We start from the raw sequence: 23,319 nt of genomic DNA on the forward strand, positions 1-23,319 counted from the left end.
AATACTGAGAAATCATCTTTCCATATGTGTTATGAGAAAAATATTCAAAATTTAAGATTTATTCCCTCCTCTTATAATTTTTACTAGCATTTTAAGCAAGTTCAGTGCCCATCAGACCTAGGTCTAGTTATTTTTATTGATGTCATATAGACAATCCATAATCAAAACCACCAGCAAAACTGCTATGTCTCCTCTGCTTCTGCCAGAAAATTGGCAGAAAATCCTCATTTAAAGCTTGCAAGAAAAGCCCAGAGGAAACTTGCAGAAATCCTTTATGCTATATTTCCCAGCAACAGAATATTTTCCTGCCTTTGAAAACTCAATTAAATTTTACTTCACCAAAAGTGTGAAAACCAGGTGGCACCTAAGAATCCCATCCCCGCTCTGGTTGATCCTTATAAAAATAACACCATGATATTTTGCAACAAATAGTATAAATGACCACCCGAGCAAAACGTTATGTCAGAGACCATGAATATGGAATATTGACTTTCCCTCCAAGCATGAAAGAAAGAAGCTTGCCTTCGGCATAAATCTCTCTGCTCCATGGACTCCACCAAAAAAAATTAGTTATCCTGCTGCCCAAGGTGGTACTGTGGCTGCCTCTGTGTTCCAGACTCTCCTGGGAGTTCTGTTCCTATAAGGGATGCTTAATGAAGCTCAAGCCACATTTTAAAAGAAAATTCCTCAATGACCACTTAAGCTCTGAGCTGCCCTTATGCTCCATCCAATTTCTGAGCATGCCTGCGAGCAACCTTCTCCTCCTCCAGAGAAATCCAGTCACTGTTCTTTTCGTGGGCTTAGAAAGGAGGGCTGTTGGGTTTCATTTTTCCTTTACTCGTGTTCAATTAATGTTGCTCTAACCAGGCCGATGTCTCAAAGGCCCGAGTTGAAGAGAAACAAATTATGAAGGCTTCTGGCAGCAGCACCAGCTTTTGCAAATCTGAGAATTATCTCGGTTTTGCTTAGTTCAGTCAGAGCCAAAGTTTCATCCACACTTTGTTTTATTACCATGTTGGATTGGTAGCAAGAGAACCACAAAGCAAGCCAAAATACTAAAAAGAGTTCAGAATTCTTTCAACAGGTTGGTTAGAGAAACGGTGTTTGGGGGCGTCTTCAGGGTTTCTCGGGAAAGCCTGGGGCAGCCAAGTGACAGTTCAAACTGATTTCAAGGGTTAATGGCAGCACCAGATCTAGAACCCAGTTCTCTCACCTCCCTCTAGCAGGTCAACATTACACCACAACCCTTAGTTGCTCCGTTTGGCAATGCACAAATGTTCAGAGATGTTCAGAGATGCACAAATGAAGGTGGCAGCCACTGACTTTCCCAAAGGGGAAAATGTAAATAGGGCACATTTACTATGAAAAACAGCAGACTTAAAATTTGTGGTTTTGACCATTTGTGAATAAGCTTGAAAGCCCAAGATACATGGTGATCTGAAATTCTGCTAAGATTGGAAGATTAATTGGTCTGTGAGCCTCGCCTCCAGCCTAGCATGCGTATATCAGCAGAACTTTTTGTCCTACATTTCTCTGCACAAAGTAAAGCTCATAGAGTAATATTTTTCTAAGTTTCTTCATAAAGAAAAACGGCAAAAAGTCAACTTGATGTGTGAATGAGAAAATAAAGCAAAAGCAAGGGTGTCTTTAAAAATGATGTTCCTTAGATGAAATATTAGGCTAAAGTACATATTGTTGAACTTGAAATGAACAGATCTACAATCATTCAATCAATTAACCAACAAAAAAGTATTCTTTGAGTTCCTAGTACCTGCTTGGGCTAAGTCTTAGGGGTACAGCTATGAATACCTAAGACACAATTCATGTCCTCAATGAATTACAAATAGCCAATTTCAAATAAGATGCCTCTTCTCAAGGAGGAGTATGAGGTGCCTCAGGACCATATCACCAAGGAGCTCACCACTGCCCCACTGATCAGAGAAGACCTACCTGAACAGGTGACACTGAAGCTAAGACCTGTACACTATATGGAAATAAAAGGGAGTCATTAACTTGTTTCAGCAAATGCCTCTTCAGTCCAAAAATTATATTTTATGGAGAAAGTCATATATTTTAGAAGTCTTTGCAAATTGAAGGAGTCTCAAAGTTCTAGAACTGTTGATCTCTCAAGAATGTTGATGACAGGAGAACGGCTGAGGGCTGGTGTGGAGAGCCTGGTCGGGAGGTTAGATGGTGTAGATGATGCAGAAAGACAAACAGAGAAACGTGGCTGGAGTGATGGAGGAGGTGAATGACAGTACAAAATGCTTTGAGGGCTTTAAGAAGAATAAGGAGAGAGAAAAGAGGGTTATTAGAGATCATCAAGAGAGCAATTTGAATGGAACAGAAGGGCGATGTGATTGCAAGGGCTTAAGACGGGCTTATGTGGCCTGGAAAGAGAGGGAGCAAATAAATGACTTCACTCTTTCAAAGTTGTTCACCCTGCCGCCCTTCAGGGACCTCCTAAAATCCTCCTACTCTCAGTAAATTCTTTTGAACGAAAAGAAGAGAAGAGGAACAGAACACCCTCATTTGCTTTTCCTCAAACATCATCACAAACTGTCACTAAACATCAGCATATTCGAAACATTCATCGTCTTATTTATTCAACATGGATTTTAGACAATGAGATGCTTTTAGATGGGCAGCAAACCAGAGAAAATATTCCTGGCTCTATTGATGATTAAATCAATAAAATTGCTACTGTCTGGGACTATTCTGGGAAACACCTATTTTTCCCCCTTAATGGAGGTACTGGGGATTGAACACAGGACCTCATGAATGCCAAGCTCACATCCTACCACTGCGCTATGCCCCAGCTCCCCACAGGAAAACCTCCTTCTGTAGAGCCTTAAGAGAATGCTGCCTTCAAAGCTGAGCCAGCTCTGTCTCTCACTGTTTGGCCAAGTGGCCCATGCTCCATTTGCTCTGTATTCACAGCTCTTTGCCTGGTCACTCTGCTCAAAAACATTGAGAGTTTACTTACCTACATAAAAAAGTGAACATGCCTTAGCTTATCCTAAAGGGTCCTCTATAATATAGTCCCAGCTTAACCAACTTTCAAAAAATACCTTTTAAAAAATCTTCCACTTCTGATCCAACTGACTTGGATCCCTATTTCTGGTGCCACCCCCTCCTGAATGGAAGCCAGCGTTCTCCCTTGTATGGACATGTTTCTGTTGGATGCCTCTGCCCTGTGCCCTCCATTTGACCATAATTGAGAGAATATCATTGAAGTATTTATTATAGCATCTGGCAATTGTGGGTACTCAATGCCTTTTCTTCCCTTTTTCCCCTCCAGTAGGCATTTATTAATGAACTGTGAATAACTGATCATCGAGTTTTTATTGTGTCTTGCATGTGTCTTGCAAGATTACTTTTTGTCTGCTTATCCTTTTTCAGATTTTGTCTTTTTTTTTTTTAACTTTAGTTCAAGATTCCTGGAAGTAGAAAGTCTGTTTACTGACATTGTAAAGTCACTTGGAACTTTTAGTCACCCCATAAACACACATGGATGATGATGATAGCTCATTTTCTTTAAATGAATTGGTAGATACAATGCATGCAATTAACTGAATTATGAATTTATTATCTACCATAGGATTGGCAGACAAGTAAGTCAGAGGATTAAATCTGTGCTGTCCATATAAATATGATGCCACAAGAAAATACATTTTTTATTTCTTTTTAAAAGTCAGTGCCATCTCCCAATAACATTCGTGTTTCATCCTATTTCATGTCAATATGAAAATCATGCCTGGGCTTCAAAAAATTGTTCTAAACTTTTTAAAGTTACTATTTTTAAAAATCTAGTATCACATATAAGTTAGTGGCATGCGAAACAGCAACCACTCCTGCAGTTTAGGCAAATTCTATAAAATATGCCTCTGTACCTTCAGAATATATAAAAAAATCTCTACTTTGTAGATTTCCAATAAGTTCCATTTTTTGCAAACTTATATAACCTTGTGGTCTTATTTCTCTAAGTGGCTAAGAAACAAGTGGTGTATATGACATAAACACTCCTAACCCACATTTATTACGGAATAGCACCATTTTTCACACTAAAAATAACTGCTAGTAAATTTGTGCAAAATTCAGTGATTGCTTCCAAAACTTTTTGTCAACATTTTTCAACTGCTCTGTTTCATGACCAGAAAGTTTGAACCAAAGATGTTGGGAAAGAAACTGAAACCATGTGAATCGAAGACGATAGGAACAAGAATAATGAAAGTTGACTGATGTGAAACCCACAAATCTCTCCTAGTTTTACTCAAAAGAAGACCCATGTAAGATGACTGTGCTCTCCTCCCCTCCAACTCCTCCCTTCCCCACCCACCAGCAGCGCAACACCCCTGCCAGTATCTTTTGCTATTTTATAAGATTGCTCCTAGACTGAAAATTCTTACCTTTTCCCACCTTTTGAAAAAAATGAAAAAACACTCACCACCTGGTCTAATAATTCCAGTTCCAAAGTATGATATTCTTTGCAGGGAGTGTTTAGTCATTTTCGATTCATTCTATGAACTCTTACTGAGGAAATTGCTTTTTCTTGAAAATTAGCGAATTCTGCCTGTGTCTACAGAGCCCAGCAAACCATTAACATAAGAAAATTCAAACACTTAATAACTGTTTTGTCCAGGTAGTGGAATGCAAATGGTTTCTGGTTTCAGGCGAATGTTTGTTTTCTTTTCTCTTCATTTCAATTATTTTCTTTTTCACTGAATTGACACAGAGTTGGGTATCATGTAGACACAGATTAAGACAAGAAAAAGTAGTATCATAAAATAAATAAACAAGTGTCTTCTGTACAGCACAGGGAACTACATTCAGTATCTTGTAGTAACCTACAATGAAAAAGAATATGAAAACGAACATATGTATGTATATGGATGCCTGAAAGTTATGCTGTACACCAGAAATTGGCACACTGTAAACTGACTATACTTCAACAAATAAATAAATAAAATTGTTTAACAAGTAAGTATCTTCTTTACGGTCACACAAATAACTGATAGAATTCAGAGAGTAGGACAATGACAAGTCTAAGGTTGACGGACATTACTCTCCACACAGCACTGTATTAAAAAAAAAAAGAAACAGGAGTCAAGAATCTTATTCTTAAAGGATTTAACTGGGGAGATAGAGGACACAAAACCATGACAAATCTCAACCTTGTGATCCTTGTCTCTTTTATTTGGGGCTCATCACGTCATTTCTACGTGCTTTCCCATTAGCCTTACCTGTGAAAGTGATACAGTGGGATTTAATCAACTCCAACTTTAGCTCAAAAACAGTCTAGGATGCAAAATGTAAGGAGCGGGGGGCAAAAAAATGCAGTAATGAAAATAAATAATAGTTTGATTTGATATCTTTCAATGAACAAAGTATGCCCCAAAGGCCACCTGCCTGTTTTTTAAATAAAGTTTTATAGGAATTAGGGCCAGGATTAGGGTGAGGTAAGTGAGGCAGAGTTGTTCAAATGCAGGATCAGATCCTGCCTTTATTTAAAATTTCTATAATTTTTTTGCACTAATTTTTATTTTTTTAAATATTGCATTAAAATAGTATTTATCTTTATTATTGAGGTTTTTGAAACTCCCTTAAATTCTGTGTCTGAGATGAGTGCCTCACTCACTTTACCTTAAATTCAGCCCTTCAAGACTTTAAGAAAAACTAAAAATAAATACTAGGAAAAATATGCAATGCATACAAAATAAATTATTGAAATTATTAGCCAGCAAGTAGCTTTAATATCTAATAGAGATTACATTTTATTTTAAACATACAAATTCCACAAGCAGCCTAATACTATAAAAGCTCAAAGCAGGAAAATTATCTTGACAGGCAGGGTGGTAATATATGAAAAAAAATTTATTAATAAAAGACTGGCAAATCCAGCAGCTAGTACTTGGTTTTCTTGCCCTCTTGGGATGACTGGGCTGTGTTTAGTCTGGCCATTCCATTTCGTAGCCAAATCTTTGAGTGTTAGAAAATGCAGACTAAGACACCTCAGGTTCCACTTACTGCTTAATAGTGTTGACCTGAAATAAACAGACGGCCAGGTATTTCTCCAGCAAAGATGGGTTTATTTGGGATCAGCAGAGAATTGCAATTCAGGGTCTGCAACCATGGTGAGCCATGTGTAAGTCCTTGCATGGCAAGGGAAGGGGAGTGCTTTTATAGAGGAGGAAAGGCAGTGGGGAGGGCCAGAGTAGAACAGAGTCCATGGCTTTTCATTGGCCGGGTCCTTGCCAGGAAAGATGAGGAATCTGTCTTCTTTCCATTGGGCTCTGCTATAGTCGCGGGGCGTGAGAGCTCCCTGTTCTGGCCTCTCAACTCTATGTAATTGGGGTTTCTGTGTATTACTTTTCATAGGATGCCTACTATTTCATAGAAGGTAGAAAAGCATGAACTCTAAGGCTTAACTTAATGGAGATGTCCTGTTCACACTGGAGGGGTGGGGAAGTATTGGGCGTTATGAGAGGTGAGATGCAGAGCTCTTGAGAACACTGTATATTTCCCATCTATATGCAAGGCCCTAACTGGTATCTCTCTCTTTTAAGTCATCTGCCATAGGTGTAACCCCTGAGGTACAGTTTGAGGTTCAAGAGAGTAGTCTTACTTACTTACTGCACAAAGAAAATAAGTTCCTGTTGGAATTATTAGCAGTAGAGCATTACCATCAAAATTATAGCAGCTTCTGATGAACAAATGAGCATGTGTGAGAACCTACGGATACCCTCATTTCTAAACAGAACTGAGGGAGAATTAAGGAGAACAGGGTTAGAGCAGATCAGATTACAACCCCACGTCGTGTCCCAGCAAGAGAGCGAATGTGAACGTGTCCTATATAAAACAGGGCATCTCTTTATTTATTGATTCACTGATGCTTATTCAGTTGCTATTTGCTTTTCACCTTCTGAATATCTGAAAAGTAGATGATGAAAGAAGTAAGAGTCTCATGCTCTACCGACTGAGCTAGCCGAGTGGCTCAGGTGATGAAAGAAGCAGAGTGAATAAAGAAGGGGTTGGTGTGTATACAGTTATTGTCATTAGCTATCGTTTTTTTTTTTAGGTTAGTATATTTTTTTTACCACTTTTATTGTAGTACAATTCCTGTACAGTAAACTACATATATTTCAGATGTACAATTTGATGAATTTTGATAGACGTATACACCAATGAAACCACCACCAAAATCAAAATAGCTAACATTTCCATCACTCCCCAAGAGGTGCAAATTTCAAACTCCCGATTTATCCCTTCCCATCCTTTCTACCCCCTGGAAACCGCAAGTTTGTTCTCTATGTCTGCGAGTCTGTTTCTGTTTTGTAGATAAGATCATTTGTGGCCTTCTTTTTAGATTCCACATATAAGCAATGTCATATGATATTTTTCTTTCTCTTTCTGGCTTACTTCATTTAGAATGATGATCTCCAGGTCCATCCATGTTGCTGCAAATGGCATTATTTTATTCTTTTTAATGGCTAAGCAGTATTCCATGGGGGGTGTGTGTGTGTGTGTGTGTGTGTGTGTGTGTGTGTGTGTGTGTGTGTACACATACATATACACAACTTCTTTATCCAGGCATCTGTCGATGGACATTTAGGTTGTTTCCATGTCTTGGCTATTGTAAATAGTGCTGCTACAAACACTGAGGTGCATGTAGCTTTTTAAATTAAGGTTCTCTCTGGATATATGTCCAAGAGTAGGACTGCTGGTTCATATGGTAAGTCTATTTTTAGTTTTTTAAGGAATCTCCATACTGTCCTCCACAGTGGCTGCACCAATGTACATTCCCACCGACAGTGTAGGAGGGTTCCTTTTCCTCCACACCCTCTCCAGCATTTACCGTTTGTGGACTTTTTAATGATGGCCATTCCAACTGTTGTGAGGTGATATCTCACTGTAGTTTTGATTTGTATTTTTCTAACAATTAGTGATGTTGAGCATCATTTCATGTGCCTGTTGGCCACCTGGATGTCTCCTTTTGAGAACTGTCTATTTAGGTCTTCTGTCCATTTTTTCATTGGGTTGCTTGTTTTATTTTAAGCTGTATGAGCTGTTTGTGTATTTTGGATATTAGTCCATTGTTGGTCACATCATTTGCAAATATTTTCTCCCGTTCTGTAAGGTTGTCTTTTCATTTTGTTGAGGGTATCCTTAGCTGTGCAAAAGCTTTTAAGTTTAGTTAGATCCCACTTGTCTACTTTTGCATTTATTTCTATTACTCTAGGAGCCAGTTTGAAAAAAATATTGCTGTGATTTATGTCAAAGAGTGTTTGTTCTGCCTATGTTTTCCTCTAGTTCTATGGTATCTGGTCTTACATTGAGGTCTTTAATCCATTTTGAGTTTATTTTTGTATATAGTATTAAAGAATGTTAGCCATAAGCTATCTTGAAACCTCGGATTCAACCACGTGTCCAAATAATGGAATAATAATTATCTAGTATCTCATTATTATAGCCTAACACAAATTCCCGGCAAAGCTTATAGGCAAATAATGGAGGATAAAATAAAATTTTCTTTGAAAATAATTACATTTCACCTCATAAAAGATGACAGTTGTATCATGCACAACTCTCAAGTTCAATCATCCTTGCTTTTCCAGCCTTACTAAGGTCTATCCTAAGAAGTCTGAAGATCAGGAAAATAGTCATTAGTCTCCTAAAGAAATAATTAATGAAAACTAAAATATTTTATCTGAGTTCTAGGATATCCAGACCAATACATTTCAGTAAATTTACCATAATTTCTCACCAATATTTGTCTTAGATCATTTATATAACTTCATATTTTTGTCTTTATCTATACAAACCTAGTGAATAATGAAAAATTACGGAGAAAGATAATGCATTTGTTTATGCTCCTGCTATAATCATTTAAAATGTTTTTAAAAAGCTTTCTACAACCTCAATGTCCATCAACAGATGTTTATTGAATAAACTATGGAACATCTATACAATGTAATACTATGCTGCTACAAAAGCAAATGAGGTTTATTATTACATTTATTATTAGTATTATTACATATTATTAGTCAGTGATCTCCAGAATACATTAAGTAAAACAAAAAAAAGAGAAAATGTATAGAATATATTATTGTTCATCTAAGAAAGGGTAGATACAAATAAATTCACATCCCTAAAATAATAAATGAAGGATTAAATTATAATTTTTTAATGAAAATTGATGAGGGAGGGAGAAAAGGACTATAATTAAGGAGACAGAATAAGAAGCTAGATTTTTTTGAATATACTGTATTTTGTGGATATGACTCTGGGACCACACAAAGACTTTATGTAATTATGAAATGAAACTAAATTGAAAAAAATAAATCCCTAAAAATAAAAGGAAACAAATAAATGGAAATTTGTATCCATTTTTTGGTAAAACCACACAAGGGAATTATCTCAAATAACCCTGTAACACAATAGTATGTCATCAGTGAGGGAAATTCTAAGGATAAATACACATGCAAAAAGAAAATTTTTAAAAAGTACACTTTTTGAATAACAATTTCATTGCTGGTAGGTTGGTACCATTATCCTGAAATTATTATGTGTGTATTGTGGAGAAAGGAAATGGGTAGTTATATTGGTGTCATTAAGAAGAAACTGATTCTCAACATTAAAAAAAAAAGTCCAATAAGAGGTAACTCGGTTGTCCTGTTTTTAAACTGCATGCATCAAAATGAACTCACAGTGTAGTTTTTGGGGGTTTTTTTAATATGGATTTATAACTCTGTTTTTGTAGAGGGTAGAAATAATGACAAAGCAAATAGCAATGATCACCCTAGTATCCAGATTATATGTTCTTGAAATACCACTGACCACTAAACGGAACCAGGACATCTTGGAAAATGACTAAGTTGAGATATGAAGCAGGAAATGTACACGATGATCCTGAAATACCTTATCACACACCAGAAAGCCAGAAGACTATCAGAGACTTGTAGGATCATGTCAAGAGTGCTCAGAGATAGTCTGAATAAATCCCTTCTGGCCAAGGATGGACCAATTTGAGCACCAACAAAAATAACTACAGTAAATTAAAATTAAAATGTAAATTATGACTACATAACAATGACAAAAAACAAATGAGGATGAGGATGCATCACTTTTGGAGAATGCTAATGAACCAACTTACTATTTTTACAGCTGATAAATAGAGGGTAGGAATTAAGCAATTTTTCTGTATAAACTCAACCTCATAGTAAGTGACAACATAATTGTTAACAGGAAGTTTCTCTTCATAAAAATATTCCAACTAGTAAGTAAAGAAAAAATAGTAGAATAATAATATGATCATTTTGCAGCCTTTAATGAATTAATGAGTCTACTGCTATACTATCTAATATGGTAGCCACTAGTCACATGTGGCAATTTACATTTAAATTTAAAGTAATTAAAATTTAAAAAATTAAAAATTGTTTCTCAATCATACTACCCACATTTGAGAGCTACATATGGCTAGTGATTACCATATTAAGATATCAAACATGGAATATTTAGTACAGATATAGAATATATATGTACTGATGTGGAATATTTCATCACCACAGACATTTCTATTGGAAAATGCTGCTCTAGACAATGAAGTTCAATGGCTTCCAGACATTGTGACAGAAGTATACAATAGCACCTTGGAAAAAAAACAACAACGAAGGAAGGGAGGGAGGAAGGAAGAAAGGAAGGAAAACATGAATAAAATTAAGCCTCTAGACCTCACTACCAATTTTGCGTATTTATAGGAAATACGGGGGACAAAGGACTGTGCTTCACAACACTGGGGGATCCAGTCAGCAAATTCCAGACTGTGGAACACTTTTCAGAACAAATAAAACATTTTTCTTAACAAAAATATTACCCAAAAAATTGATGGAGAGAGGAAACAAATCTCACAAAGGCCATGAAATTTTAACAAACATATCAAGCAATTAGAATCCACAGCCCATATTAAAAGCCTATTTCAAACAAATGGTGAGATAAATAATATAAATTTTAAAACAATTGTGGAAATTTGAACACTGGATATTTGCTGATATTAAGCAACTATTCCTAATTTTGGCTAGGCTTAAAAAATAGATTATTTTAAGCACCCTTACCTTTTAGATCCATAATGAAATGCTTACAGATGAAGTGATACAATGCTTGGACTTTGCTTCAAAATGATCTGGATGTGCGACCTTGAGGAAGTAAAAAATAAAACAACATTCGGTGAGACTTGTTTTTTGGAGTTGGACAAGGGGTACATGGAAACTCATTGTATGTTTCTCTCTACTTTTATGTATGTTTGAAATTTTCTATAATAAAAACTTTAAAAATTTTTCATTGTGTCAGCCAATTATAATCCACAGACATATAAACATGTTAATTACAGATGAACTAGCAAAATTATTTAACCATTCCTTATCTATGATGAAACAATTTATACTCCAAATCTTGGTAAAGTGCATTGCAATACAAACCTCCAAAGCAGGATGCTTAAACTTTGTTAAGTATAAGATTTTTTTCCAAACAACCAATGAAAAAATTCACCTAATTAAACATTTCTCAGTTAAAAGAAAAATAGTTAGACATCACTCAATATGATACCAGTAGGGGGAGATAGATGCTGGATTTTTTCTGAAAGTTTTTTTTTCAAGAAGTAATCTAAATTTAATCTGACAGTCTGGATGACCTGGGGGTGGATGGGGTGCAGAGAGCATGCTATCCTGAGTTTTCGGTAAAAAGCATGTCTCCACCCTCAATTTTTTAGTCCTTCATTTCCAAGAAAGCAATTGTTCACTCTGCATCATTACAATCCATTTTCCATTCTAACTACATGTTCAAATTACGGTAATAACACTGCCCAAAGTGTCCTTCTGCCCCTTACAGTTCCGTGATGGACTTCCTAGATATTATGTAAGTAGTTTTTTTTAAGTACCTCTTTTGGTCTCCCATATGAAGCACTAATTTTATATTCAGCTTAAACTAGTACTTTAGTAAATAATGTTGTTCATTTATACAACTATTCCCTGAGTCTGCTATGTGCATGGTACTGGGGGTCAGTGCTGAAGTTATGAAGAATGAGAATTAATTCCTCCCCTCAAACAGCTTACAATTTAGGAGAAGAGCAGAGTATACAGTAGGATAAAATAGGTGATCATGTGATTGTATGGGAGCCCATGGGTGGGCAGCTAACCCATCTTGGAGAAAGACTTTCCAAATGGAATATACAACTATGCCTTTTATTTATTCATCAGTTTGTTTCAACATATACTTATTTTAACCACTCAGTAAACATATATTAAGCACCTTTTACGCACAAGATATAGTGACCTCTTGAATCAAATCTTCATAAATTCTTCTTGCTCAGGATCGACCATCTTTGACAGAGTGTACTTACCTATAGCAATGAACAGTTATAAACAATTTTTCTTCAATTTTCTTTAGCTTTTGTTAAGTTGGTGTTTTCAATATAAATTCTTCCTTCCACTGGAAAACTCCAGTGGTATTCAAATATTACTTCTGGGAATTTTGACCTAATTTTTAAAAATATTTTATGTTAGAGCCTTATATGATCCTAACCAGATGCACACACTCTCTTTCTTTAATGATTGCACAATTTCTTAGGCTCTTTAACCAGTTCATTTAAAACATTCTTGTTGTCAAGACCACAAATCCACAGAAAAGACTTCCCTGTTACAGTTCGCCCTCTGCACTAAACCTGAGCTAATTAACATGGACATCTTATGATCAGTAAGAGGAAAATTTCTTCTCCAGGAATGACATCCTTTGGGGTATGGCCTTTTACCATTTTCTGGTATCCCTAAGTTTCAGCCCCTCCACCCTAGCCATAGTCCAGAACAGGCAGGTAACTCACATTCACATAACCTGTCTATTTCGTGAGGAAATCTAAGTTGCAGAATACTTCTTAGTTGGTGACAGTCTTGAGTATTCAGAAAGTTCCACAAGGGGCTCTCTTGTACTACTTTTATTTTATGACCCCAAAGGATCCTCTTTGTAGACTTGCAACTTAATCTCATCTCCCCCTTCCCTAGGTGCAAACTGATTATTTCCCTCTGTCTGAGATTCCAGGCAGAGTGAGTAAGCGACCTTCATGCATTTGGCCCCAGGTCTGCCATTTCTCTTCAGGTCAAAGTGGTGTGTGAGCAGCTTCCCACCACCGCCTCAACCAGCACCTCCCCGAGTTGTCCTTTCAAAGAGTCTTTGATTAGCCTGTTTAGTGTGCTTCTGGGCATTAAGCCCCACGCTCAGTTCTTTTTTCTCCAAATTCTGTTTCCCTCACCTCCTCTTCTTGATTTCTGTTTATAACCTGCTCTTGCTCTCCAGTGACGTCAGCCTTCCATCATGGTGTATCTCCACCTCTCAAGTCTCTTCCTCCCAGTTTCATTAACACGCCCCCGTATCTTCTCACAACTCTGTCCTCTGAGATCTTGAACCTGCTGGTCTAGCCTGCAGGAAGCCTCTTCTGACTGACTCTCTCTGACTTAGGTTCCTAGATACTCTTTATCTTGCATAACTTCCAGCAGCCACCAGACAACAACTATTTGAGGCGAGTGGTTTTCTCTTCCAAAGACCGTGCCTCTGAATTTTTCCTTTCTTTCACTCTGGCCACTCACCACACCCTGCCTATCCACTGGGAATCTATCAGGCACAGCCCTTTCAAGTGTACAACTATTTTGACTACAATAAAAAGGGCTGTTAGGATACAAACTACATCCAGATGAGTGAAGTTGCAAGTATCTAGTTCCATGTGACTTGGCTTGGCAGAGGTTGACAGCCTTAGTCTCATCCAAGCCCTCTCTGTGTTTATACCATGTCTTGTCACAGGCAACTCTCCTAACCCTGATTCTCGGGGGTCACTGTCCCCACTGGTTTCTTCTACTTTCACTTCCTGCTGCAGGTCCTGACACTCCCTGGAATTGTTGGGTCCTTTTCTGCCTTTATCTTCAGGTCATTTGCTCAGCCTTACATCATAATTGCCCTTCTCAGATCATGTGCACTTGGGAGCATCCACATTTACTGGTTCATTCCTGGTTGATTCTGACCTTTACTCTTTTCAACAGAGATATATTCACTTTCCATTAGTTCATTCTGGCACTTTCTCTCACACGTGCACACACACTCTCTCACCTTAAATTTTTATTTTTCTTAAAACCTTCCAACTTATTTGCAATTCTGCTGCCAGCATCCCTAACCACTTGTATGAAAAGTCACCGGGGTCAAACCAGGCACATCAGCATAGTAAACTTTAAACCAACCACACTCCTGAATTCTGATCAGGAATCTGTACTAATATTGTTTTGACCTGAATTACAAGTGTTCTTTAAAGATTCTATTTCCATTTTACCACATCTAGTTCATAAATCACAGTGATTTGAAAGAAAGGATATTTTGATACCTTTTTTTTTTGAGAATCCCTATGTGCTTTCATTACTGTGATCTGGGCACTGGTGTAAATATGCTGTAGTCATGCATATTCGTTTGGAATAGCTAAAGAAAAACAAACAAACCCTGGAGCCCTGGAGGGAGTTACCTAAAGGGTCTAAGTCTGCTGTGTAACCTGGGTTGCACATCAGAACCGCCTGTGGGTAATTTGTAAGATGAAAAAGCTCCGTCTCTCCCTCCTCCAAGGATTCATACTCAGGAATTCCTTGGGAACTTAGAGCCATTGATCTAAACGATTCTTGAGATAGTGGTGCCAATAGCCACGATGAAGGAATTTCATCTCTGTGAACTAACAGCGTAAGTGATAAGATTAGCCTTCTGTGACTTTGCTTTGTCCTTGTGAAATAGAATTCCTATTTTATGGCAAGACGAGAAAAATTTAAACATAAAAATTTCTTCTCTGCCCTTTGGCCCCCTGTCTCCCCTCACTGTGCACTGTGTGTCTGCGTTATGCATGGACCAGACCTCCCCCATCAGCAGGAACACCTGCTCAACCATAAAGAGCAACATCCTCCCAGCATCAACAAGGCAACTCCTTAAAAGGTAACATTCCTTCTTGATCTTATAAGGGGTCACATGACCCACCAGGAGGACGCTTAGATCTGGATTATGTAAACTGTCAATAATTCGTCATTTGATGTACAGCCCTCTGTCTCAGAGAACTTCTATAACTGTGCCTTGATTTCCAACCAGCGGAACAGTTCTCAGGGCTTTCTGAGATGCTCTTCCCAGGTTATAATCCTCAAGTTTGGCTCGAATAAAATTTTCCATTTCTTTCCTAGACGGACTGATTAATTTTCCCTCGACACCCTCATGTTGCCTCTCTTCAGAGAACTGCACTTCACTGCTTTCCCCTCCCCTTCAGGAGTCCCATCCCAATGTCCCAACTAATTTTTTAGATGTGAGTAAACAACCAACTACCCTTTGCTAAAGGAAAAGAGGGCGTGGAGGGGGTGGTCACACTCAGTGTCTCCACTGTGTTTCGTCATATTACTGTATCTCCTGGGATGTGTGAGGACTTCTTTCCGCACCCAGGACAGCCCTTAGACTTATTCCCCACCTCACAGTCTTCTTAAAGTGGGGATGGCTGAACTGAGGTAGAAGAAAATATTTGGGGGGAGGGGTTTCCAGCGAAAGTGGAAGCAAAGAAAGTTACCGAAGACCTAACTTGCTCAGGCAACATTTACTGCACAACCGCAACCACTTCTTGTCTATGAGGGTCAGGCACCGGTAGCCCCTGACATTTTCCACGGTCGAACTAAATCTGTCTTTTGTTTACTTTAGGAGTCTGAGTTTGTGAGAGAGAAAAGGGGGAGGGGGCCTAGTTTCCTTCTGTTCTTGTAGGGCCCAGTGTCTCATCATTCTACTCCTTATCACCTTCATTTTTATCAGTTCCTTTCTATGTGGTATATGCAGAAAGCAAAAGACGGAGAACTTCTTTCTCTTCTAAGAGACAGGAAGGGACCACAAGTGATTATGCCTGTGATATGTGTCAAGTGATCTTTTACTATTTGGGGCCTGGCTGTTGGATGGCTGGGGGTTCTGACACTGCGGGTGATTTCTAGGTAACTTACATTCCCCACAAGTAGGGTGAATTACTCCCTAAAATACTTGAGAAAAGTATGGGCTAGAGAGGCCTAGAGAACAAATCTGGTTTAATCCTAGCCCCATCTTACTATCTATGTACCTCAAGGGAGGCCCCATATGCCTGAGACTCAATTTAGCACTCTGTAAAATGGAGATACAGCCCTACATAAAGGGTGATGAGGATTTTAAACAATGTCATCAAGTGCCTACCCTAGTTCCTACCTCACGGTAGATGGCAACATAATTATTACTCTTTATAACTCTTAAATGTCAGCAAGGGTCCCTGAGACTCCAACGTGACCAGTACCATATGCTGCTGAGTTTAGGAATAAAAGAGTTTTGTCAGTAAATATATCAATGACTGATAGAGGAACACTTCAGATAATCTGTCACACACCCACAGCACTCCCTATCACACCATCAGAGATCTCATACCAAGCAAGAGGATAAGTTATGTGAAAGACACCAGATACCCTGAGCCATCTTACATGCCTACCCTGCTTTATTTGTACCACCAAAGTCTTTGTCAGACTCAATGTTTTGTTTGGTTTTGTTTTGTTTTCTGTTATTACTTGCAGCTGCTCCAGCAACAGGAAGGAAGGAGTTCTCTTCCTTTGAATGCTGAAACTGTAGGTTGCACCTAATTTTGAACAGAGAGCAAGGAGAATACATCAGTTATCTTCTCAAACCCCATTTTGGAGCACCCCAATTTTTTGAAAGCCCCCTTGCCACCATTATCTACAGGTCATGGACCTCAAGCTAGGAGAGAAGAAATCTCCTGGGCAACCCTGCCTGGATACAAAAGAAGGATATATTAAGTAACGTTCATCTGTTTATTTCCAAGTAAATAATCCCACAGAAATTGAGAGGAAAAAACTTAACCTGCATTCTTTTATTTCAAAACACGGTTCCAGATCCTACCTTTAGTTTCATTTTTTAAAGTAAAATGTTATTAACTGCATTTTAGTGGCAGCATTCATTTGTGTGTTTTAAAATATGAATGTTTAAGAAAAAACTGCTATTTCTATTAATTTCCTGCTATTAGAGTTTGCTTCCCTAAGGCTTCTACTAGTTCTAAAATTCTTTAAGGCCTTAGAAATGACACTTGATATCATTTCTTTCTATTGCATAGCATATTACACCTGCAGAGAGGCCCCTCTCCCTATCCTGAGAGAAACTCATCAGGATGCGAGTTTTGTGTCTTCCAAAGAAGATCACCCACTGGTAGTGATCAGGATAGTAACATTCATATGAGGAACACCTAAATGGGCCAGGCTACACATGTTATATCTAGTGGTACATTTAATCTTCTGGACACCCTGCAGAATAGGCGTCATTTCCACAGATTATAAGAGAGGCTTCAAGAGATTCACTAAGCTTCTGCAGGTCACAATTTGGTAAAATCTGAAACTAGTAAAATCTACAGCTCCCCTGCTGCAAATGTGTGTTCTTTTCTTTCTGCCAGACTACCTCAAATAAAAAGTAAAATGTGCAAATATTATGCCAGCGGACAGTTTTAGAACCTGAGAAGCTGAGAAATGCGAAGTGTCCCCAGTGTGACTCAGGAGCACAGCCTGGGGGTTGGATGCCAGTGGCCCCAAACATTCAAGAGCCGTGTTTTGATTGACCTTCACCGTGTTTGACTTCTGTTCAAATTAAAAACTGCCAACATCTAAAACTATGCAGAATTCATATAAAAAATCAGGATTCAGGAACTTCTATTGACAAACCAGAGTATCTGGCAAACTTCTCCATCTCCCCACATGGTACCTTTGGGGGAAGCTGAGCAGCAGATGCCTTTCGGAAAGGACCCTGCCTCTCCGGAGACCGCTGCCTGCTCTCCATGGACTTGCCTGTGCACCTGAGCCCTACGGCTTTCGAGCTTGTGACTCCTCCCTTTTTCTCCACAGCATTCAGTCTAGAGCAATGAGAAGGGTAAAATGTTCTCAGACTTCATAAACATACAGTGCATCAAAAACTATAAGAAAGGATGTAACTTGGACCTCTTCCTCAATGGTTTCCTCTAGGGGATGACCTGGAGATTGTGAAGGGTTTGGAAAACTGCCCTGGGCCTTCATTTAAAATAGTTTTGTCTTTGGTTACTACTGGAATAAACCCGTAAGCGGACAGCGGTTTCGTGCCAGCCGAAATCCTAGTCTTGGGTGGGACAGCAGAGGTTTATGACTTCAGATGAGAAACAGGCAGGAACAGATGATGTTCTTATGCCAAGTTCGTTCTTTATTGCCATGGAAGCAAGAAGAGAAATGCAGAAAGGGGAAAGCTTTGCTAGACCCGTGTTTCACTCAGCCTTTCTGCTGGACATCAGGAGCTGCTCAAAATTTTGCAAACACTTTTACAGGAAAATCATGGCTGTAGAAAGTCCCTAAGAATAAAACAGAGCTGGGAAAGAATAGACCATGCATTTGTCTTTAAACTCAGAAGTGGAACCCCCGGGAGTCAGTATTTTATAACCAGACTGGAAACATTATTAACATTAATAAATAAACATCTGGATTGACTTGCAGTCTAAATTTAAGTGTCCTAAATATTTTGGCTCGATTATGACTATACTGCATTTTCCTAAATTTTCCAATGTTTCTTCTGTCCTTAGCTTACACTTCATTTTCTGCTGACTCTTCTAACTCGCATCTTGTCATGTAAATGTTTAAGCACCAAATGTCCTTAAAAAGATAGGGAATTGGTTTTGATTCCGTCCCTCACATTTGCACAATGTGGGTTTTTAACACACCCATGTCCTTTAATTGGAACCATGTAATACACCATTTGCTTCTCTTTCATTTTCCTAATACTTTGTGCTATGCATAATTACAAGAGAGCCAGCATTTACCAACAAAATGTTCTCTGAGTTAAAACTAAAACTCAAGGTCATTCTGAAGCTATCTGTTAATTCCATTTCTTTTAATGTAAAATTTAGCCAGTGTTATTGGCCCAGATTTGGACAGTATTAGGGAGAAAATATGGTGGCATAAACCAGACTAGGCCGTAATCCTAGCCAAATTTCACTTGGATCCTCCAGTGTACTCCAGAAGCAAGGGTACATCCGAAAGGGAAGGTCAGCAAAACACATCTCCACCAAGAGTGCAGTAAAACCAATGCAAAATGAAACAAGCCAGCTACGGAAGATTCTGCTCATAAACACAATGTTGAGACTTAATCCGTTCCTCACCATCTTCGTTTGAGAATGTTGGTCTCAGGTCCCGGGGCTGCTGTTGCTGCCTCAAGCCTTTTTCTAGTTAGAAGCCAAGGGGTTGCTATGCAGAATCCCAATGTGTGGAACCAGAGTTAATCATTCACAGGCCCTTTTGCCTGAAATAAGATGCTTTTCATTTCCCTTGGCTTATGCGAATAATGAAAAAGGAAAACAAACAAAGGAGATAACTGCACTATGTTAAAAGATAATCCCTTAGCATAACTATTGTCTAGAAGGCTGAGCACCCCAGGCAGGCAAAAATCCAGCCTGCATTCAGTGACTACGTTACATTTATTTATAAGAGATTATGCCGTGACAGAGCTTCGAGTCATTTAGAAATGCTCCTATTCCCCAAGGCCTCCGCTATATTTATATGCAGGATCCCATATTATTTTTCCTGGTGTTATGGCAACAAAGATTTCAATGTTTACAGAGCTATCGAGTTCTGACAGGCCAAGCTGGGGACTCTGCATCACTGGCTTGAATTAAAATGGAGCAACGGACCTGGGGAGCCAGCACCAGCTCAGCTGTCTGAACAACTAGTACCTGAACAGAAGAGAAGTAGGAAGCAGGCAAACCAGGCTAATCAGCTGGCAGAGCCCCTCTCCTCCCAGGGAATTCGCCCTCGGGATCGTGTGGTTTAAGGGATAGATTACAAAGTCCACTGAACCCAGTCAGTGACATTAAACCTGAGAGAAAAGCAAACCCCAAACTCCTACTGCAGTTTTGTGCTCCGCGTGGACATCTCAAGCTCTGTTGAATCGGGACGTTAGGGTCCGCGATTAGACCTCTGGGGCAGTGGAAGAGGAAATGAAAATGCAGCAGGTGAAGAAAGGGCAGAGCAAGGACTCTCTCTGTGCCCACGTTTTGTTTTTAACTGCACAGAAGGAGAGCAGCTCGCTCACCTTCACACCTGATCTAATCATTGCCCACGGCTGAGTAGTTGCTAGCGTACTCCAATGCTGCGGCTAATTACTGTCTGAAGTTGCCTATCAAAATGTCCTAGAAATCCTTGGATTTATCTCACAAACAAGATTATCTTGAGAACTTGCCACCTACTCCCTGGAAATGACTCTGTGTAAAAGGGATCTCACGGTCTGGGGCTCTTGGGGGTGGCCCCGAACTCCTCCACACTCTGTGACTGAGACACTGAACTCAGAATCCTGAACACCCAAGTCCCTCCGACATGCTCTCTGGCTACCTTGGTTCTGCTGGAAGCAGGAAATAAAAGCCACGAGCTTAGCCTCAGATGCAGTGAGCCACCACCGTCCAGTTCTAGTGTGGACCAAGGACAATCGAGTCAGAGTGAAAGGGAGCAAGAAGTTTTAAGCCAAGTTCCTTTGTTTTTTTCTTTTCTTTGTGTCTGTGTGTTCACAAGGCTGTTGGTGCTTATTTGCTTACACAAGTGCAGGACGGACTTCACAAACGTGTCTAAACTTTTTAATTTGAGGGGTTTTTTCCATTTAAAATTGTAAATAGCAGGAAACATGCACATTTCCTCATCTTAAAGTGAACGTGCCAACAAATAATAAAGTGAAACTTCCCATGTAACATAGGACGTGTGGAGAAAAATCTGTTTACATGCTATGGACTTTGAACTAATATAAAATAAATGTTAAAGTAAGGAGGAAAAGGTATTAGTAATAATTGCAATAAATGTTTCTATACGTCTTTCTCAATAAACCAGAGCTGGAAATGAGTAAGTGTCACATCATGGTCTTTTCCTTTGGAAAGGCTGCTTCCCACGGCCAGCTGGAAAGACTAGTGAAAAAGCCTGGGAGAGGCGAGAAGGGCTTTGAGCTCTGATAGACGTCAGGCCCGTCCAGTGTTAACAACTGTGACCACTGTTTGCAATTCCTGTTGCCATCAGTAACTCGGCCTTTCCTTCTTCCAGAGCTGACTCTGCTCACTGTTTGCCAGCTCCCTTGGGATCCTGGCCCACAGAAGAGATTATATGTGGCCGGTCTTCCCAGCAGTCAGAGATTAAAGGATACCATCTGAAGCTGTCCTTCTGCTTGTCTTTCCGTTCCCTCTGGTCAACCCACTTCAGGTCAGCACACAGCAGCTGCAAGGCAGCTGATGCTACCATCTTCATCATCACACCAGTCTTCATTATCAAGAGAAGAATTTATTTCAAACACAATTAATGGACCAGATATCTTTCCTAGGTTCTTTTTCAAGATAGTTACATAAGCATGAGTCTAACCATGAACTCTGCGAACATATTATTCCTTCGTTTAACAAATATCTCTCAGCCCCTAACTCATGTACGGCTCCATACAATACCCTACGGATGCAGCGATGTGCTAGATAAACAAGGTCTTTGCCTTGATTGAGCTTAAATTCCATGGAGAGACAGTCAATAAACACAAATGAATCAACCAGCAATACAATAGCTAGGGTCAAATGTGGTAGAAAGGAAATTAAGAGGATATTACAATAAAGTCTATGGAATATCTTCAGATATTGGGTGCTTAAGAACTTCTTTGCTGAACAACATTTAAGAAGGGACTTGTTGGATAAGAAAACAATTCCAAAAGTAAACAAGCTGGAAGCATTCGGTTGATGGTAAACCTAATGCTGTTTGGGGCTGTTGGTGACTACTTAAAAGTCAAATAAAATATTTCTGGCACATTTCAAATCTCTCTGTCTTCTGGAAGACCAAATAGAATGACCTGGGGGGAGACATGTCTTAGCCCAAAGCTAGATACTACATTGTTAACTAATTCTATCTGTCGACTTCTTGTGGCTATTTTGGCTTCCACAACAAAACCAGGATATTCCTTTACTGAAGAAAGATACAGAAAAGGTTTGTTTTTTTTTTTTTTTACATGGCAGCATAATGAGGGATTTCCCTTAGTAGCTATCCTGAATTTATATGCAAAATAAACTATGTATGTATGGTTCATATATACAGTTTACTAGTGCAAACATCTAGCACTTTCCTCAGATTTTTAAAGGGCTCTGTGACCCAAAAAAAAAGGATATGACCACTCAGACAGAATGGGTCTAAAGTAATCCATTGCTCTGGAATCTTTCAAAGAGTTGACTTGTTCTATTCAGACCTCCAACTGATTGGATGAGGCCCACCCGTATTATGGAAAGCAAACTGCTTTACTCAAAATCCACTGGTTCAAACTTTAATCTCATGCAAAACAAACCTCACAAAAACTTTTTGAATAATGTTTGACCAACTATCTAGAACTGACAAACTGGCAAATATAAGAAATAATCACAAAGTGTATACTGCATCCAGAAAGACAGAGGCCCAGACTCATGGGGTATTATTTCAAAGCTGATGCCTTCGCTGTACCTGTAAGAGACCATTCCAAAGCTTGATGAGGCCACAGCTTCTGAGTAATGGATGAGATGGGGCCCCATGGTCACTTATCCATTGCTACACCCCCTCGGCTATAAGGTGGGTCCCTTGGTTCAAAGAAATATCATGGCAGACCTCATGCTGATAAGCTAGATACTCTTGTGAGTCCCTGGACAGCAGGAAAGCTGAGGGTAAGAATACAGGAAAGACAGGGAAGAAGATCCACACCTGGAAATACATGTAAATCCTAGTCATGACAAATCACTGCCCCTCCACGACGCAGACTGTTCAATGCAAATAACTTGTCACTAAGTAGCTGGTCGGGCTCCTTGAGGGATAGTATTACATTAGGGGCTCAGCATCGCATTACACGAGGAGCCTCTGCCTCTGCCAAGGGGACGTCCAGCTGCAGCAGCTAGAACAGCACGTGCTTTTTGTCTCTGCCGCCATGTCTGCCTGGTTCATGGGCATATTTTGGTAGCCGAAGACAAAGGATGGCTGGCTTCTACGCAATGAATCATCCTATCAGCCTGCTCTGCCGCTGGATGGTCTCTGGCGGGCATTGACGTGCAGCAGAAAATTGCCACACCTTGTGACCACTCCCATAAGTCCATCCAGCTGCCTCTCACCTCACTTTCTTGTCCTCAGTCTTCCAATCTTGCTCTTTTCAGAACCCTGACTAAACAGGCAAACCCGTCTCCACCGCCTGGGAGTCTGTGTATATTCTTACATTGGGCTGCTC

The 23,319-nt window shown here is 39.3% G+C and overlaps 1 long non-coding RNA gene across 4 annotated transcripts in view; it reads right to left on the reverse strand.

Moving 5' to 3' along the window:
• The window catches only part of LOC116285827 (uncharacterized), a 193,263-nt gene that overhangs the window by 65,393 nt on the left and 104,551 nt on the right, over positions 1-23,319 (reverse strand). For all 4 annotated transcript variants that reach the window (XR_012059111.1, XR_012059113.1, XR_012059112.1 and 1 more), the window contains exon 3: positions 11,112-11,192. This is a non-coding gene — a long non-coding RNA (uncharacterized lncRNA). The remainder of the gene's footprint in view (positions 1-11,111; positions 11,193-23,319) is intronic.

The sequence above is a fragment of the Vicugna pacos genome, chromosome 2 (assembly GCF_048564905.1).
Source record: "Vicugna pacos chromosome 2, VicPac4, whole genome shotgun sequence".
In the NCBI taxonomy this organism is placed as follows: domain Eukaryota; kingdom Metazoa; phylum Chordata; class Mammalia; order Artiodactyla; family Camelidae; genus Vicugna; species Vicugna pacos.